The following is a 21946-nucleotide window of genomic DNA, read 5'->3' as shown; positions in this document are numbered from 1 at the left end:
ACACTGCCTCACCCAATTAACTTACAGCACAAGGTTCTATCAGCAACTGAGCCTTATGGGAGCTGGCAGGGACAGCAAGCCTCAGGGCATCCTGGTCTTATTGCGGACCTACTCCAGGCCCGACACTGGTGACAACCATCCTTGTTTTGCAGCATGGTCTCTTCCATGTGCCTCCAGGTCCAGCACAGATGGAGACTAACTGCAGACTGCTTTGTAGTTCCTACCAGGTAGTTCCTGGCCAGTCACAGGCAGTGACTGATGTGGGCCTGCACTGGAGGCCCTCCAAAGAGGCCTCAGAACAAACATACCTGGAGGTCAGCTTTGCAAACAGCAGAGCACCACTCAATTAGCCCCACAAACGGCACACCCAAAGGGCAGCCTCAACAGGCACCACAGCCCACTGGGGTGCATCTTGCTCCATGGAGTAAGCCACCCACACAGCAATCTATACACTGCACACATGGCTAAACACCACAGCTAGTCAGTCTGAGGGTCAATCCTACCCAGTGACATGCCAACAGCAATCAAGGCTCAGTTATAACAGGAGGACACACACAACCTACACAAGGTACAATCCTGAAGAACCCGGTGCAGGTGTCCGGGGAGACTATGCCAGGGCCCTACAGCACACCTACTAAATAAGGCTACCTGGCCAAGAGTAGGAGACTTAACAGATCTACCTAATACATAGAAACAAACACAGAGAGGAAGCCAAAATGGTGGGGGCGGGAAGAAATATGTCCCAAATGAAAGAACAGAAGAAAACTCCAGGAAAAGAACTACACAAAATGGAGGCAAGCAACCTACTAGATACAGAATTCAAAACAATGGTTGTAAGGATGCTCAAAGAACTCAGTGAGAACTTCAACAACAACAACAAAAAAGGATATAGAAACCATAAAAAGAACCAGTAAGAAGTAAAGAACACAATAACTGAAATGAAGAATGCACTGGAAGGAATCACCAGCAGACTAGATAAAGCAGAGGACTGAATGAGCGATTTAGAAGACAAGACAGCAAAAAACACCCAATCAGAACAGCAAAAGAAAAAAAGAATTTTTAAAAGATGAGGACAGTTTAAGGAGCCTCTGGGACAACATCAAATGTAACAACATTCATATCATAGGGGTGCCAGAAGGAGAAGAGACAAAGCAAGGAATTGAGCAGCTATTTGAAGAAATAATGACTGAGAATTTTCCCAACCTGGTGAAGGAAATAGACATACAAGTCCAAGAAGTGTAGAGAGTCCCAAACAAGACAAACCCAAACAGGCCTACACCAGGACACATCATAATTAAAATGCCAATGGTTAAAGACAAAGAGAGAATCCTAGAAGCAGCAAGAAAAAGGCAACTAGTTACCTACAAAGGAGCTCCCATGAGATTGGCAGCTGATTTCTCAAAAGAAACTTTGCAGGGCTGAAGAGCTTGGCAGTAGGGTGCCAGATGGGCACTGGACTTATTAGGGAGATCACTTTATAGACTGTATAGATGCCTGACAACTGCATTATACACCTGAACCTGATGTTGAATAATATTGAATGCACTATAATTAAATACACACACATACACACACACAGTCATGGGATGTGGAGTACAACATAGGGAATATAGTCAATGGTATTGTAACAGCTATATATAATATCAGAGAGGTAGTAGACTGGAGGGGATTATCACTTTGTGAAGGGTGTAAATGTCTAACTATTACATTGCTTTGTACACCTGAAACTAATTTTTGGAAAGTGTTAAATTAATAGAGGAGAAGGAGAGGGAGAGGAGAAGAGGAAGAGGAAGAGGAAGAGGAAGAGGAAGAAGAAGAAGAAGAAGAAGAAGAAGAAGAAGAAGAAGAAGAAGAAGAAGAAGAAGAAGAAGAAGAAATAGAGGAGGTTGGCAGAAAATATTCAATGTGATGAAAAGCAGGAGCCTACAACCAAGACTACATTACCCAGAATGGCTATCATTTAAAATTGAAGGACAGATAAAGAGCTTCCCAGACAAGAAAAAGCTAAAGGAGTTAATAACCACCAAACTAGTATTACAAGAAATGTTATGAGTTTTTTAAACAGACAATAGTTCAGTGGTTACCAGAGGGTAAGAGGGGAGGAAGGATAGTAGAAGAAGGTAAAAGGGGTCAAATATATTGTGATGGAAGGAGAATTGACTCTGGTGGTGAACACACAATGTGATATATAGATGATGTATTAGAGAATTGTACACTTGAAACCTATGTAATTTTACTAACATTGTCACACCAATAAATTTTAACTAAAAAAAAAAGAAGAAAGAAATATTAAAGGGACTTCTTTAAGAATACAGGGGAAGGGGAAAGATTAATAATAAAATGGCAACAATTATGTATCTAAATGTAAATGGATTAAATGTTCCAATCAAAAGACATAGCTGAATGGATAAGAAAAGCAGAACCAGACATATGTAGACATATGCTGTTTATAAGAGACCCACCTTAGATCGAAAGACACGCATAGACTAAAAGTAAAGGGATGGAAAAAGATATTTCATGCAAATGGAAATGAAAAAGAAGCTGGAGTAGCAATACTATATCAGACACAATAGACTTTAAGACGAAGACTATAATAAAAGACAAAGAAGGACATGACTTAATGATAAAGGGATCAATCCAACAGGAGGACATACCCTAGTTAACACCTTTGCACCCAACATAGGAGCATCTAAATATATAAAACAAATATTGACCAACATAAGGGGAAAAATCAACAGTAGCACAATCATAGTAGGAAATGTTAACACCCCATTGACACCAATGGACAGATCTTCCAGACAGAAAATCAACAAATAAACAGTACCTTAAGTGAAACACTAGACTAGATAGATTTAATTGATATTTTTAGAGTATCTCACCCCAAAGCAGAGAATATATATTCTTTTCAAGTGCACATGGAACATTTTCCAAGACAGACAACATGTTTGGTCACAAAACAAGTCTCAATAAATTTAAGAAGACTGAAATCATATCAAGCTTCTTCTCTGACTACAGTGGTATGAAACTAGAAATCAATTACAATAAAAAAACTGAAAAACACAAAAACACATGGTGGCTACAAAATATGCTAGAAAATAATGATTGGGTCAACAATGAGATAAAGGAAGAAATCAAAAGATACCTTGAGACAAATGAAAATGAAACACACAAAGACCCAAAATCTATGGGACAGAGCAAAAGATATCCTAAGATGGAAATTCATACCAATGCAGGCGTACTTCAAGAAACAAGAAAAATCTCAAATATGCAATGTGCCTTACACTTAAAGTAACTAGAAAAAGAACAGTAAAGCCCAAAGTGAATAAAAGGAAGGAAATAATAAATATCAGAACAGAAATAAACAAGTTAGTATCTAAAAAAAAAAAAAAAAAACATACAAAAGGTCAATGAAGCCAAGAGCTGGTTTTTTTAAACAATAAACAAAATTGATAAACCTTTAGCCAGATTCATCAAAAGAAAAAGGGCCCAAATAAATAAAACCAGAAATGAAAGAGAAGTGACAACTGACACCACAGAAATACAAAGGATTGTGGAAAAATATTAAAAACAAATGTGTATGAACAAATTGGGCAATCTGGAACAAATGGATAAATTCCTAGAATCATAGAGTGTTCCAAGATTGAATCAAGAAGAAACAAAATCTAAACTGATCAATTACTACTAACAGAATTGAATCAGTAATCCAAAGCTCCCAACAAACAAAAGCCCTGGATCAAATGGCTTTAGAGTTGAATATTATCATTCAAAAAAGAATTAACACCTATACTTCTCAAACTATTCCAAAAAATTCAAGAGAGGGGAAAGCTCCCAAACTAATTTTACAAGGCTACCATTACCCTGAGTTCAAAACCAGACAAAGATATGACAAAACAAGAAAATTATAAGCTGATATCCCTGATGAACATAGATGCAAAAGTCTTCAAGAAACTATTAGCAAAGCAAATTCAGCAATACATTAAAAAGATCATACAGCACAATCAAGTGGGATTTATTCCTCCTCAACAAAATATTAGCAAACCGAATTCAGTAATACATTAAAAAGATCATACAGTACAATCAAGTGGGATTTATTCTGAGGATGCCAGTTTGGTTCAATATCCAAAAAAATCAATTAATGTGATAAAACACTTAAATAAAATGAAAGACAAAAATCACATAATTATATCAATAGATGCAGAAAAAGCATCTGACAAAATCCAGCATCCATTTATGATAAAAACTCAGTGAGGTGGGAATAGAGGGAACATATGTCAACATAATAAAGGCCATCTAAGACAAACCCACAGCTAACATCATACTCCATGGGGAAAAGCTAAAAGCATTCTCCTTAAGATCAGGAACAAGACCGCTATGCCCACTTTCACCACTTTTACTCAAGATGGTACTGGAAGTCCTAGCCACAGCAATCAGACATGAAAAAGAAATCAAAGGCATCCAAATTGTAAAGGAAGAAGTAAAACTCTCATTACTTGCAGATGATGTGATACTATATAGAGAGAGAACACAAAAGATTCCACCAAAAAATAAAATCCTGTTAGAAATGATAAAATGATTCAATAAAGTAGCAGGATACAAAATTCATATTCAGAAATAGGTTGCATTTTTATATACCAATAATGAACTATCAGAAAGAAACTAAGAAAATAATCCCATTTATAATTGCATAAAAAAAAACAAAAAACAAAAAAAGCCAGGGAGTAAATTTAACAAAGGAAGTAAAAGACCTGTACTCAGAAAACTATAAGACACTGAAGAAAGAAACTGAAGAAACTACAAATACATGGAAACATATACCATGCTCATGGATAGGAAGAATTAACATCATTAAAATGTCCACAGTACCCAAAAGCAACCTATAGATTCAATGGAATTCCTATCAAAATACCAATGGTATTCTTCACAGAACTAGAACAATTAATCCTAAAATTTATATGGACCCACAAAGACACTGAATAACCACAGAAATCTTGAAAATGAAGAACAAAATTGTGGAGGTATCACGCTGCCTGATATCAAACTATACTACAAGGCAATAGTTAGCAAAACAGCATAGTAACAGCATAAAAACAAACTCATAGATCAGTGGAACAGACTAGAGAGCCTGGAAATAAACCCACACCTATATGGTCAATTAATCTATGACAAAGGAGGCAAGAATACACAACGGGGAAAAGACAGTCTCTTCCATAAATGGTATTGGGAAAACTGGACAGACACATGCAAAAAAATGAAACTGTTCTTACATCATATACAAGAAAACACTCAAAATGGATTAAACACGAGTGTAAGACTGGAAACCACAAAACTCCCAGAAGAAAACAGGCAGTAAACTCTCTGACATTGCTCTTAATGATGTTTTTCTGCTCTATCTCCTCAGGCAAGAGAAACAAAAGAAAAAAAATAATCAAGTGGGACTACATCACACTAAAAAGTTTTTGCATAGGAAAGGAAACCATCAATAAAGTGAAAAGACAGCCTACTGAATGGGAGAAGATATTTGCCTATGATCCATTTAATAAGGGGTTAATATCCAAAATTTGTAAAAACAAAACAAACAAACAAAAACTCATGCAACTCAACATCAAAAAAACAAACAATTCAATTTAAAAGTGGGCAGAGGACATGAAGAGACATTACTCCAAAGAGGACATATCCATGGCCAATAGACATATGAAAAGATACTCAACATCACTAATCTTCAGAGAAATGCAAATTAAAGCCACAATGAGATATCACCCCACTCCTCTCAGGATGGCTACCATCAATAAATTAACAAACAAGTGTGGGAGAGGATGCAGAGAAAAGGGAACCCTCATGCACTGTGGGTGGGGATTCCAAATTGGTGGAGGCACTTTGGAGTTTCCTCAAAAAATTGAATATTTTGGATATTAGCGACTTATCGGAGGCACTGTTTGCAAAAATCTTCTCCCATTCAGTTGGTTGCCTCTTTATTTTGTCAATGGTTTCTTTCGCTGTGCAGAGCTTTTAAGTTTGATATAGTCCCATTCATTTATTTTAGCTTTTACTTCCCTTGCCTTTGGAGTCAAATTAATAAAATGCTCTTTGAACCCAAGGTCCATAAGTTTAGTAGCTATGTTTTCTTCTATGCAGTTTATTGTGTCAGGTCTTATGCTTGAATCTTTGAGCCATTTTGAATTAATTTTAGTACATGGTGACAGACAGCAGTCCAGTTTCATTCTTTTGCACATGGCTTTCCAATTCTGCCAGTACCATTTATTGAAGAGGGTGTCTTTTCTCCATTGTATGTTTTTTGCTTCTTTGTCATAAATTATCTGTCCATATTTATGTGGTTTTATTTCTGGGTTCTCAATTCTATTCCATTGGTCTATATGTCTGCTTTTCTGCCAATACCATGCTGTTTTGATTATTGTTGCCCTGTAGTACAAGCTAAAGTCAGGGAGTGTGATACCTCCAGCATTGGTCTTTTTTCTTAAGATTGCTTTGGCTATTCGGGGTCTTTTGTGGTTCCAAACAAATCTGATGAGTTTTTGTTCTATTTCTTTGAAAAATGCCTTTGGGATTTTGATGGGGATTGCATTCAATCTGTATATTGCTTTGAGTAATATGGCCATTTTAACTATGTTGATTCTTCCAACCCATGAGCATGGAATGTCATTCCATTTCTTTGTGTCTTCAATTTCTTTTAAAAATGTCTTATAGTTTTCAGCATGTAGGTCTTTCACATCCTTGGTTAAGTTTATTCCTAGGTATTTTATTCTTTTTGTTGCAATTGCAAAAGGAATTTTTTTTTATTTCTTTTCTGAGATTTCATTGTTAGTATATAGGAATGCAATGGACTTTTGTACTTTGATTTTGTAGCCAGCAACTTTACTATATTCGTTGTTTGTTTCTAATAGCTGTTTAGGGTTTTCTATGTATAGCATTATGTCATTTGCAAGGAGTGACAATTTAACTTCTTCATTCCCAAGTTGGATGTCTTTTATTTCTTTCTCTTGCCTGATTGCTCTGGCGAGGACTTCCAACATTCTGTTGAATAGAACTACCTTAACACCCAGCAATTCCACTCCTGGACATTTATTCAAAGAAATCCAAAATACTAACTCAAAAAGGTATATATGCACCCCTATGTACACTGCAGCACTATTTATAATACCCAAGATATGGAAACAGCCCAAGTGCCCATCAACAGATGATTGGATAAAGAAGAGGTGGTACATATATAATGGACTATTAGTCAGACATAAAAATGAATGAAATCTTGCCATTTGCAACAACATGGATGCACCTAGAGGGTATTATGCTAAGTGAAATAAGTGAAACAGAGAAAGACAAATACCACATGATCTTACTGTGGTATTTGTGGAATCTAAAGAACAAAATAAACAAACAAAACAGAAACAGACTCACAGATATATAGAACAAACCGATGGTTGCCAGAGGGGAGAGTAGTTGTGGAGCTGTGTGAAAAAGGTGAAGGGATTAAGAAGTACAAGTTGGTAGTTACAAAGTAGTCATGGGGATGTAAAGTAAAGCACAGGGAATACAGTCAATAATGGTAATAACTATGTATAGAGCCAGGTGGGTACTAGACTGGTCAGGGGGATTACTTTGTAAATTATATAAATGTCTAACCACTGTGCTGCACATCTGAAATTAATATAAAATAATATTGAATGTCAACTGCAACTGAAAAAAATTTAAAACACCAAGAGAAAGTAGAGCACCCCATTAAGAGAATTCCCCTAGTGACAAAACTTTACAACCATTAGAACTCACCAAGTCAATTAAGCAGTTACATCAAGCAGTTGCTTCTACATAACAGTGTCTAACTAGAAATGTAGTCACCCTAAGGGTAATCTTTAAGATATCAGGCCCAAACAGCTGAATATATATCACAAAGGGAGATGCTATCTCTTTAATAATGCCACCTTACATGCTGCAGCCCACCAGAACTTCACGGCCTGATTCCAGAAAACATGTTTACCAATGCCCACATTATCCACCAACGCACCTCCTTTTTCTGTCACACCAATGGCCAAACTACATAAAGGTCTCTGTTGAAGACAACACAACTCATCCACGTCCTACTGTCCCTGTGGAATTCACGTATGAACAATTGTTACTTGTCTCCATCCAAAACCCACAATTTCCTATGACTTAGGGCTTCCACTCTTGCTATCTTGTGCAATATCAAAGCCTGTACTATCTCTTCAAATCAATCAGAATCTAGAGGAGCTTCAGGACATCTATTAATTTCTGTAAGACATCTTTTAATAAACAAAGAATCAACACAAACCCTACCCTAATACATCCCAGTCAAAAAGAGAAATTCCTGGCTCATAAAATATTTACATTATTCCTATCAATAGAGCTCTACCTCCCTCCATCTTATACCTCAGCATTCAGTACCAACAACCTAACATAATATGTGATAAAGGACAAGAAGCCATCATATATAGCTGTGAAATGATATTTCACTGAATTCACAACGAGTTCAACATATGGAACAATGGGAAGATATATATCAACAGTCTGGCCAAGGATTTCAACAGGTAGACTACCTGTGCCACTCTGACTAGACTGAACGAGTTTGAGGGAGTGAGGTTTTCAGTTCTATTTCTGGCTTCTTTAAGCCATAAAAACCCCTTCCTGTATCAAGCTTCTTACAGACATGATTTAAAAATACTTTCTCCCTCCTGCATTCTATTGGTCAATCTCTATCTAAATCTAAACTCCTGCCCCACTAATCTTGGTCTCTTAGAATTATTGTTCATTTTTGTCTCTTCGATGTCTGAAGTGAGAAAACACAACCTAGAGAAGAATGCATAGCAGTGAAATAATAGAAGCTGCATTTCAATTTCCCGCCCAGGAAAGATCTCTGTGAGTATTCTCTTGAGTGCAGAGATAGATATTGAGTAACATGAATGTTTCCTTTTAGTCTGGTATGTTCTTCTTCTATGTATCATACTCCAACTGATAAAAATAGAAATAAAAATATGCAAGCTAGATGTAGTTCGCAGGACCAGATCTAAATATAGATCAAAATACAAGTTTGCTATTCAATGATAAACATTTGTTTCATTAAAATCCTCAGATTTATGGACTGAAATTTCAGCATTATTTAGTTTATTAGAGGTTTTATGAAATACTCAAATTGTAAATTTAAAATATCTTCAACACACAGACATGCAAATACATGTCTTAATATACACACTTAAAATACACACTTAAAGAATTAAACATTTCAAATAATGATTATATAAAATCCACACCTGTAATAATACACTGTGTATTGAGTTGCAAGATCCAATGATGATATTAACATATGATCATGAATATCAAATTCCTAGTAAGAAGAAACATGTGCACAAGTTCGTTCATCATTTTATCTATAATGAATATGTAAAAGAGCCATACAGAAATTCCAACATTAGCAGGTATTGGGAAGTTTTGTTCCTAATTGATTTTCCTGAGTGTTTTAAGAGGATTCTTAAAATTATTTGATATTATACTCATATTGCCAGTAATATTAAGTCTCCTCCACACTTTAATAGTAAAACAAGACAAATAGTAAGAATATCAGTTAAGATTCTGTTTTCTTGGTAATCCTCTTCTCCTCCTCCATAATGAAAATTATGTAGCCCTACAAGTACTGAGATTCTAACAAGTGGAAAGCAGTTTAAAAGAAAAGCTTTTTTTTTTTTTCCAGGAGTACAGTGGAGCCCATAATTCTTTCACATTACTTGAAATATTTTTTGCTTTTATTTCACCATATATAATTTTAAAATAGAACACACATATTTCATAAGACAGTTTAACAAATAGTTATTAAGCAAACACTCATGTAACCACCATTCAAGTGAAAAACAATATCACCAACCAGCCAGAAAGTCCCCTTTTATCCTTTCCTGATCTGAACAACTTCTGCAACTTATCCTGATATTGTGGTAATAATTTCCTTATTATCATTATCATTTTGTAATCTGTGATGCATCACTGATATTTTATTTATATGGTAATAAAATATAATGTATTTGTTGTTTTGTGTCTTTTTCTCTCAGTAATTTACTGCTGAGATTCATCAAGCGGTATATATCTATAGTTTGTTCATTTTCACTGATAAATATACTCCATTTTTATGGTGTTTATTCAATGTGTTTATCCATTCTACTGTCAAAGAGTGTTTGGAACGTTTCCAGTTTGGGGCTATTAACGTCAATGTTATGAATATTCTGTGAATGTGTACCTAGTACACGTATGAACTTAGATCTCTAGGGCAGCACTGTCAATATAACTCTGTATTGATTGAAATGTTCTGTTTGCATTGTCCAATGGAGTAGCCAGTACCCAACTGAGGTAATTGAGCATTTCAAATGTGGCTAGTGAAACTGGGGGGACTGAATTTTTTATTTTATTTCATTTCATTAAAATTAAATTTACACTTGAGTAGACACATATGAGTAGTGACTACCATTGGACAGCACAGATGAACTTGACCATTACGTTAGCACTAATGACCACAAGGGGAGGGAGAGAATAACTACTTCTGATTGCACTGGAGAGCTTACAGAAACAAAATGAAAATTCAGGGCTTTAAACATTCACTTCAAGTCACAGTCAGATGAACAGACAGCCTTATAAGCAATCTCTTATTTCTTATAATATCAGATGTTTCTGAAAATAGAATCCCAAATTAACTGCATTATTTGTAGGATTACAGTGAAAGTTTAATTCACAGATTCTCAAGTTTCTAATGTAAAATTTATAATATCAATTGAAAAGGAGTGGGCCTCTAAGAATCAGAATGTGGCTCTCTAGAGAAATAAGATTAAAAATATATGAGATAAACTTCCAAGCCTCTCTGATGTTTCCTTGCTGTAGGAAGCAGACCCTCCTTCTGTGTCTGAAAAGAGTAGGCTTCACTTATATTAAGGCAATATAATACCATCAACTGAGGTAATTGTCTTGCAAGCAGATGTATATTTTGTTCAAGCTTTATCACGACCAACCCTTATTAATTCTACAACTATAAATAGTTAGTCATTGGTCTATTCTGGAGAACAAGTGTTAAATCAGACCCAGCAAGAAATAATTTGTACTTCAAAAGTATTTCAGAAATGTGGGGAAAATACATACAAGAATAGATTCTAAGGGAAACTTTTATCTAAGACAAATATGATATCATAATTTATTGGACCAGGGTAAATTCATTGATACAGATACACATAACAAAGTTTTGATACTAAATATGTTATGTTGAAGTGGCTTTAAGGAATATACTCGATTGGTTAATTGAAACTTGGACTTGCAATGGCTTACATTCAATGAAGTAGAGTTACTAGAACTTTCATGGCATACTGCAGAAGAAGAAATACAAGAGTTTAAGGAGATAGGGATATTATAGTGGACGTATCACGGGCATCCTGCATATTCACCCCAAACACTATAACCTTTGATAGAGCCCAGAAGACATGCCATTCAGCAAGGCATTGCAAAATACCTTCAAATGGGAGCACCTCTTTCTTGTAAATGTTCTGGGGTAGCTTTCTTCTGTATAGAAGTGCAGAGAGTAGAAGATACCACCATGGAATGAGTCTCCCTATTTCAGTGGAGATGATGGCATTCCATAGTGACAAAGCACAAGTGTTTAACTATCAGAGACAAAGTGGGTGCATTTAACAAAATGGGCAGCAGGGAAAAAATCATAATCACAATATTTTGAACTATGAGATCTTTGGTAGTAGCTTATTATTCAAATAAATTTTACAGATGGATAGTCTATGAAAATATTATTTCATTTCTATAACAGAAAAGTATTTAAGTCTTGTAGAAACATGACTTGAGTTGCCAAGGAAAGTCACTAGACTTAACCCTGTTCATGGACCTTAAAGCCCTTTGACTGATATAGAGGCCAAGTGTCCTTGAGGAAGAGCCCTGCAAGATCATGAATCGTTCTTCAAGCCTTCACCAAAGTGATCTATAGCAGTTTACAAAGGTTGGTTTATACTGGAAAAAAAGAGAAATATCTATGTGTTTCATAGATTACTAGATATTGATCTGAATTGACAATCATTTCTGGAAATTAAAAAAAAAAAATGTCACTCTGCTCTATTAGTCAAAGTGCAAACATGGAAGTCAGGTGATAAGAGTAGAATTGGCCCAAGTCAGTCTTCCATAGACCAATGGAGCCAAAACTCCCACTGTGGTTATGTTTTCCACTTCTTGTATATGTAATTGTCTCATTGAATAATGGGTGGCAGTTACACTAGGAAGGGTTAAATGCCGACCTCCTGACTTTCTTTCGCAACCAAGAAAATAAACCAAAAGCAATTGTGATTCTTAGAGGAAACTGCAAAATGAGTCCAACCATCAAAGACTTGAAAATGCACATTCAATTTAACTGACTTGTTTGGTCTATGCATATCTTGGAGACTGTGAATTATTATAAATTTAATCAGATGGTTATTTAATTACAGCTACTGTTACAGCTGTGGTATTTTTACTAGAGCAAATAATCAACACAGCCCCAACAAGGGTACATAACTATTGATCTGGCAAATGCTTTTATATCTATACCACTTTGCAAGGAGCAGCAGTAGAAGTTCATTTTCACTGCACTGTTTCAGGGCTATGTTAGTGTGCCTACTTTCTGCCAAACGGACATGTTCACAGTGATATCTCAAAAAATCAAAGTAATCCTCTATATTGATAACACCAGGCTGATTGGACCTGATGAACAGGAATTAACAAGTTACTTTATGATAAAGTACCTGAATATTTGAGACATGATTCTGAGCCAATGAACAATTAAGTGGTCTACTCCACTGGCTGAGATGGTTTTTCCATATTACCAACAAAAAACGGAGTCACTGCTACCTGGTGGGAAAGGATAGACTATGTCTGCAACTGAAGAGATTCTTTAGTATTCTCCATTACTTTCCTGTACAATAATAATGTTAACAGAAAAGCGTAGCAACAACAAGATAACCTGCAGAACAACTGAGGATTCAGATCTTTTAGTTATGAAATTTTGGGTCATCTTGCTAGGTAAAGAATCCAGATTAATTAAAGTGTTTTTTGAGGACGAAGATAATATGGAATGGTGTGAAAGAAGAAAATTATAATTATCAATTCTGGCCTTATGATCACTTACAAAAATGAGAAGTACATCAGATATGCATATTTAATTTGTTGATTGTTAGGTGTGTGTGTGTATATATATATATATATATATATATATACACATATTATTTATTTTTCATTCTTTATTCTTTTACTATTTTATATGAGGACTTTGGGGTAGTTAACTTTAAAATTTACTCTTTTGGTTACAGAGCATTCAGACGAAATTGTGACTGAACTGGCAACGGTTAACATTGCCCAGGGATAGATACACTATCTGTTGGAACGTAGTATCTCCTCTTTTAGGAAAGAGGAGTGTTTTTGTGCAAAGGATTGGCAACTTGTTAGCAGAAGAATGAAGAAGGTAATACTGCCGTTGTGTGGAAGTCCAAATGTGTGGTGTGGCTTGCAATTTAATGCTGCATAGTCAAAGGGGGGAAATGTGCCAATCACATCCCAATCCAAATCAACACTTTAATAATGTTCTACATGATGCTGGAAACAGGACTGCAAAAAGCACTCTCCTTTTATGAGCAAAGGCACCAGAGAAGGTTGAAAGACGGAAGAAGGGGTGTACTTCTCATTGTTTGCTTGCTATTCCGTCAATGTCATCCCAGCATAACCATTTCGCCTGGAAGCTGCAATTGCTTCCAGGCTGCACATACTTTTCTGTGTTCTCAGAACCAATAGTGCTGTGCCCTACCAGTGATGTTGAATAAACGTTGTTGAAAAAAGGAATGAGTAAATAAATGAATGTCAAAGTTGAAAGTAACTCAATATAATAGTCCAACCCCTTTATTACACAGAAATTCTCAAGAAATATATTTGGTTACATCAAGTAACCATGAGAAAAACAAACACATCAAAGAATAACAAAATTTAAGTAAATAAATATCAAGTTCTAGAAATCTTCCTATTTTTCATTAAAATCCACGTCAAATTATATATGTGTAATGTACATGTAGTAGCTAGGAAAGAGTTAAACAGCAAATTTCTAAGTGTAGCAAACAGAAAGGGAAACGTACATACCAATTTTCACAAAATCATGAAAATGTCATAAAGAAAAAGATTGTTGAACTATAGGAAACTATTTATAGGACATAGTCTAAAATATATTAGTTTATTTATTAATTAGTTTGAAATACATTTTCCCTCTATCTGAAAACATGGCAATTTTGTAATGCTTCTTAAGGAAGAGCGTTACTTAAAGGAGTTACACAAGTGAACCAGATTTCTGATTTCTGTACATTACTGTACTGTAGAAACTTTCACCAAAGCAATTAATAATGATAAATTTCAATAGAAAGACACATGCAACATACAACTGACAAAATTTATGCCATCAAAACAGAAGCCTAATACTGAGAAATTACAGAGGAGAAATGTTCCATGGTCTACCAACTTTTAGAGCAACCACTTTGGTATTGACTAGAAATAAACAGAACTGAATGAATTGGGTTAGAGACAGATCCAGGAATTAAATACCTTGTGTCCTGACTTTCAGTACAATGATCCATAATGTAGGCATAGTACTTACAGTACTTATTGGAGAAGCTGACAAAATACAGATTCTTATTCAGTAGATTCTACATTTCTTAACAAGTTCTCAAGTCAAATGGATGAAGATGTAAGGAACTGTCTTACCATTCTGTTTTCACAATATATAGCTTTCTGTTCAGCAAATGACAGTAGATTATTGATGGATAAAATGCATAATACAGATAATATTGATGTGTAATACCGATGTATTAAAAATGAGTTTGTCACTTTACCAAAAATGAAGTGCTTTCTAAAGCTATAAATAAATACATTTTGGGATGCCTGCAAACCTGAGTTGTTTGTTATTCTTTTTTCTTTCTTTTTTTTTTTTTTTTTTTTTTTTTAGATAATTGAGCACACTAGCAGGAGTGGAAATCTGAAATACTTAAACATCATGTAACTTCTTCCTCTGGCTGTGGTTGAACAGACATTTCATCCAAGCCAGGACATATAATTTTTGTCCCTTGGTAATATGCAGACAAAATCGCTTGTAAGTTACATGTGAGCATTAGGTGTGGAGGTCTTGTAACTTCAGGGGCTGAGAGTGACCTCATTTGCACTTCACCATGATGGCCTGTGCTCAAGAAAAGACAAGAAAGGCTTGGTGCAGAGAGAGGGAAACAAAACAGACACAAATACAAAAAGAGGCAAAGCCATGAAGAAAACCAACAAGCAGTAGTAAGATGAAGGGACCTCAGTCACAGAAGACTTCACATTCTAATTTGAGTTGCAGGTAAGGCTGTTTTTGCTGCTTTCATTATCTTAAAATCCCCTTTATTTGTTGCTTCACTTTAACTCAAGTGATTTTCTTCTTTTTTTAACCAAATAATCCTATCACAAGAAAGCTCAACTTCTGTCATCCTCTTTCCAAAAGATGAGGAAACTGAGGCCAAGAGACCTTATGAGTGATTCTTGCCCAAGATCATGTGATTGACAAGTTTAGCCACTGCTCACACACTTAATCAGAAAAATATAATGGCATTCTAAAAAAAAACAAAACAAAAAAAACATGTGTACCCTTGCACTCTCACACAGTGAATTCGTGTCAAGGAATTTATGCTGGAGAAAATTATAAGCAAAACATGTTCACTGAGTGTTGGCATGGTAACAAAAAATGGGGAGGAAACCCTCAATATACAACAGCAGGAGAATGGTTATTTAAATTATAGCATAAGAATCCCATTACATTTTATGCAGGCATTGAAAATGATTGTTATAAAATGATGTAACAATATGGACACTTCTGTGACAAAATGTTTAGTTCATAAAATAGAAAACTACAGTTTATTAAAGATATTGCAACCTAGTAAAATTCATATCTGTATAAATAAGAACAGAAGTAAACAGATCTTTTACTAACTATTTTGGTTTGTGGAATGTCTGGAAATAGTTACAAAATTGGTTATTGCTACCGATAATAATATTAACATATGAAATATAGCTTATGAGTGAATTTATATTCAAATGCATGTAAAATATGATCTTAGTTGGAAAATACCAAATATTTTTATCTTCCACAATTTCACTACACAGAAAATATTTTGGGGTATCAATCATATGAAGAAAAATAGTGAGAATTATTAGGGAAATATTAATATTAGACATTACCAGTGGTTAAACTTGTTGAGGAAAAATTGAAAACAATGTGAAATCTATAATGCGATTTAGTGTGTGGGTTATAAAAGTAAATTATTTAATTTAATGCTACAAACATTTGTTTAATATAATAGACAATATGCTTAGAACTAGAGGAAAAGATAATACATAATATTTATGCCCAAGAAATTCATAGTTAATTAGGGAAAATAGATATAGAATAATTTAACACAATATATTGGGTGAAACAAGATTAATGTATAAAGTGCACAATTCCATTCCTTAGATTTTTGAATAAATTTTCTGAACATCTGCCCCGTTGTCTGACTATTAACTAAATTGTATTTTCTCTTTTAAAACATGGTTTTCCTTTCATTGTATTTTCACATTTATATATTTGTCAAAGAGATTTCCTTCTACAAAATGTGTCCCATTTGTCCATTGAGGTATCCTACTAATTCTCATTCCAGCAACCATGCTGTTCAAATGACTGTGACTGATTATGAGGCTTAATTAACTTGTCAAGGGAAAGATAGTAATTTTCAGTCCATTTTCACTTTTCCATATGGCTAAAAAGGAAAACCCTATCTCCAGCATACACTCCTACATACATGTGCTATAGCACAAAATTATTGTAAATTACCCAAACTTACCCCTGTAACTTAGAATGAGGGTTACACATAAATAATAAGCATCAGAGTTGTCTTTTAGACTGTATGGATTTTCATCATGTCAGTCTTTGATAGCATGAATATGTAGAAGTAGATGTTGTTGGTTGCTTATCCAATACATTGATGCCGATGCAGCCTCCATTTCCCCTTCTTATTTCTAAGAAAGCTCCAGATCTGTTTAGGTATCAAGCAGGTAGTGTGCATCTCGTATGCCACAGGAGAAGCTGACCAAACTCCCAGGAAGACTGGTTCAAGAGTAATTCCATCCCATATTCTTGGCCAGTGTTAGTTTCAGAAACGGACATGTAATATGATTTAAAACATTGAGACACAAAGGAGAGTTTTACTGGGGAGTTCTGGGAAAGCTCTTCTATAATCTTTTGAATTTTATTTTCAGAAGCATCTCTCCCTTTTCTTTTTTCTCTGGTCATTTTAAGATATGAGGCCTGGGTTTGAGTAAGCCATCTTGCTCCTAATCTGTGACTGAAGCTAACCGTTCATTAGTAGAGAATAGAACCAGAAGATCACTTAGAAAGGGATTACAACTACTTGTCAACACTGGAGACTGCTTATGTGTTATGAGGAGACACATTTAATCATGTTTGAGAGAGATTGGCTTGGGTTTTGGTTGTTTGATACAGCTCCATTCATTCATTCATCCATTCACTCACTCATTCACAAATATTTACTCAGCAATTACTAAAAGCTAGAAAATGTTCTAAGTGTGGGGTGATACAAGTAGTAAAAAACGAAAACAATTATGTCCACCTTCATGGAGACCACTTTCTTTTGGAATGTAATGGCGATTCTACCTGATGGAGATGTATAAGAATGATTTTTGGGGAAAAAACATCCATGATTTGAAATAAGTCCCAGGGAACAGATGAACTCTAAAGTGTAAAGCTTTTTTATTTTATATGTGAGAAGAAAGAATATTAACACTGTTATAGTAGTTTAGTGGTTGCGGTCTCCTTGAGTGCACATGTTTGTCTATACATTCCTGTATCTATCCTCTGGATGTGGGAATCCAGAAAAGCCACGGAGGGAAGTGAATGTCCCCAATACACTCTTCAACCAATGAGGGATGGGAATTAGTGGATACCCCTCAGTGGAAAAATCCCAAAGTTTATTCTCCCACAGCTTAAACCTGCTCATGAATGCACCTTTAGAGTCCTTTTTCCCTTCGTGGTTTTACTTCCCCATTCTATCCCCATATTTCGTGAGGTCACATCCCAAATAAACCACTTGCACTCAAATCCTTATCAAAAATTGCACACTTGGGGGAACCCAAAATATGACAATGGTAAATACAGCTATCAGTTGCTTACCTACTCCTCTCCATGCTACTTCTTGAAGTTTGGGCTTTAGCTCTCTCCACTAAACATCAAAATACCACCATAAAAACAAGGAAAGGCAATCCTGATTCCTTATCATTCTGGTACCAAATGTCACCAGTGACTAAAAAGAACTATTGTGTTGTTTAGACACATCTGCTCTAATTTTAAGCAACGATGCAGTATAATCTTTGCACATTCTTCTCTGAAATTTTTCTTATAAGCATCTTCTTATAAGCCTTCCAAATGAGATTCTTTTTGTAAATTGAATTTATCAATAAAACTCTTAATATCCTGGGCTTCAGAAATATGGTTTTGAATTTATTTCTTCTTCTCCTTCTTATTTTCTCTGACCTTCACATTCCTTTTTGTTAAACTGAATTTACATTTGATCTGGCTTTCTCTTCTCCTGTCTTTCTTTCTTCCTTCCTCCTTGCCTCCTTTCTTTCTTTCTACCTGCTTTCTTTGTTCTTTCCTTCCTTCCCTTCTTCCTTCTTTCTTTCCTTCCTTCCTTCTTTCCTTCCTTCCCTCTCCCATTCTTCCATTTTTCATTCCTTTTTAAAATTTTCAGCCAGTATCCTGGGCCTTATATGAATATCCACAGTACTCATTAGGCGTGTTTTATTTTCTGCTACTAATTATTCTCATGTGTCTCTGTGCCCAAGATATGTAACATAGGATAGTGGCCACAGAGAAGCCTGCAATCACAGGGAGCCCGGTGGTAATGTGTTAGGATGATTACATGGCTATCATTTCCATCCTGTATATACAGAGGTGTGATAAAAAAAACACACAGTGAATGTTTAAATTAAAAAAAAAATTTTTTTACAGTAAAAGACGCATTGCAATTAATCCCCCTCAAAATACTCCCACTCACTTCAAAGACACTTATCCCATCGTCCTTGCCACTTTCTGAAGCAGTTCTGGAAGTCCTCTTTCATAAGTGTCTTTAGTTGCGCTGTCCTGGCTGTCTCAATGTCCTGAATCATTTTTACTTTGGGGAAGAGCCAGAAGTTGCAGGATGCCAAACCCGGTGAATAAGTTGAATGAGGACACACCATAATGTTTTTATTTGACAGAAATTGCCATACCAGAAGCAACATGTGACACGGAGCATGGTCATGACAGAAGATGAAGCAAAGACACTCATGAAAGAAGACTTCCAGAACTGCTTCAGAAAGTCACAAGGATGATAAGATAAGCGTGTTTGAAGTGACGGGGAGTATTTTGAGGGGGACTAATGACAATGTGTCTTTTACTGTAACAAATTTTTTAATATAAACATTTACTATAATTTTCTATCACACCATAGCAGACCAATGCCAGGAAAAAAAAATTGAAATCAATCTTCCTGTGGGGATAAAAGATTTTGGGTTATTTTTAAATTTATTTTTAATCAGAAGACAGAAATCAAAGCTATATCTATACCTGTTTAAGATGCTTTCAGGGGCGGGGTTGCAGTTTTATTAAGATCCAGGTTATATAAATACATGTTATTTTCCTTACCTGTATCGTACGGTCCATGACATTTTTAAAGTATGCCAACTACTTTTTATTTTCTATATTTCATTTTTCCTCTCTTTTTTCACACTAGGATGGGGCTGACCTAACTCACTGAAAATATTCAATAAATTCAGGGCTTTTTAAAATCTAAAATACTGGCATTCTTTCCAGTTCTTTGAGCAAAACTGTGAAGTTCAGCTAAGTTTACACAGGATAGTTTCTACTAAATTACTAATTGCTAAATTGAGAATAATTCTAGGGGGTGTGTGTGTGTGTGTGTGTGTGTGTGTGTGTGTGTGTGTGTAGGCCCATCTGTTCATGAATGATCTCAGGCGTGAGTGTTGGGAGGAGAGCATGAGGTGAGAAAGACATTGCAGCCAACCTTCTACAGTGTTTGGATTAAATTAATGTACATTAAAAGGTAGTATTTCTCTCAATTTATCAAGCTAACCCTAGGTAAATTTTGTATATTATTTATTTTGACCAAATGGGAAATGCTTCCTTACTTTTCATAACTATTAATCTCTGTTGTTTCTGTCAAAGGGGCAAAGATGAAGGGCTTGAAGAACTTCCAATTTCAAATTTATCATTTTTAATAAGTTATTGGGATGGCCTCCAGAATCAAGGTACCACTTATAAAACCATACAAATACTTATGTCTCCAAAATGAGCTGTACCTCCACACACACACACACAACCACCTAAGAGCCCAGGCCATAATGACTTGGGAAGTTGGTGATATTCTAGTTGGTATTTTAATGAAGTATATGGCCTAACCTAAGAAGAAATCAACCTGAATATTAAAGCAAATGTTAATGAGGGTGGGCCTCAAGCTTTATAATTCATGAGGCCCAGGGTCTGCAGAAGGCATCTAGAATTCAGCAAGAGATGCTTAACTGCATGTTACTGATCATTCATAACACATGCCTCAGAAACCGAGGAGTAAACAGGCTTATTGCCTACAGGCCTTGAAGTTCATAGAATGTATAAACCTGGATAACTTCTACCAATTCTGATTAGTCTCCTCCCTTGGATTGTTCATTTAGATCCCATGTAAAGAAGCCACTAGCTCCACGGACATGTATTACTCTGAAGCATAAATACCTCCAAAACAACTCCAGTTAGTCTTGTCTGTGGCTATCCAAACAAGGTTCTTTCATCAAGCTAGACTCTTGACTCTAGCATGGAGACCTCAAGGGACTGACCACCATACTGGGCACCTATCAATCAGGCCCAATGAACCAGGTACTGTGGAACAAACTATATAGTTGAATCTTGTTTACTACAGCTCAATCTGAAGGAAACTATCTTTATACTTTCTAGTTTCCACCCCTGTCTTTGTTTCTTCTTATTGTTGTCTAACTTTCAAAGCAATCACATGATACATATTTTCTCCTTGAAATTTTATATTCTGTTGATGGCATATCTAGCGGAGATACAGGCCAGCCTTAACATACCGCCTGTCAGAGATACCAAACAAGTTACTATATAATACCAGATGAAAGTATCCAAAAGTAACAGTCCAGTTTTGTGCAGGAAATTAAAGTCCCCTCCCCTTAATGCATGTCCCCAAGCCTCAAAGAACAATGGGAACATCACTGTATAAATGGATGCTGTTTAATGTCCAGTGCTCAGTTCTTACATGTTTTATCAATGAAGAAAAATGACAGCAGTGAAACCACCAAAGAGAAATTTAATTTGCTTGAACACCAGAGCAGGCTTTAAAAAGCAGGATGAAAGTTTTCAAAGCTATTGCTTTTTCTCAGCTTCCCCATATTACTGTGGAAAAATTGCTGGCAAATACCATGTCAAAAGGTCATTCAACTTTTTAGAAGGTGCTTGTCTGAAAATTCTTATTTTTCTCTATCTCTATGGATCCCTTAATCTTAAATATTTTTGTGTCTAAAATGAATTTTAGTATAAAGGAATAGTTTTTTAGATGAAACAAATCCAATGTATTCAGAAAGGGCCACTGAAATACCAAGGATTTTTCTTCCTTGTTTTTCTTGCTTTTGGTAGCATGACTACAAAAAACAATGTTTATAATAAATCCAGAGACTTTCAATTGTTGACTTATAGCCCACTGAAAATATAAGTGTACTATTACGAAATACAGATGTCAAATATCTGGTACACATTTAATCAAAATGATTCATCCCTTTAATATGCCAAATATTT

This window comes from Rhinolophus ferrumequinum, chromosome X (genome assembly GCF_004115265.2).
Source record: "Rhinolophus ferrumequinum isolate MPI-CBG mRhiFer1 chromosome X, mRhiFer1_v1.p, whole genome shotgun sequence".
Taxonomy (NCBI): Eukaryota; Metazoa; Chordata; class Mammalia; order Chiroptera; family Rhinolophidae; genus Rhinolophus; species Rhinolophus ferrumequinum.
Note: the sequence above shows the minus strand (reverse complement) of the source record.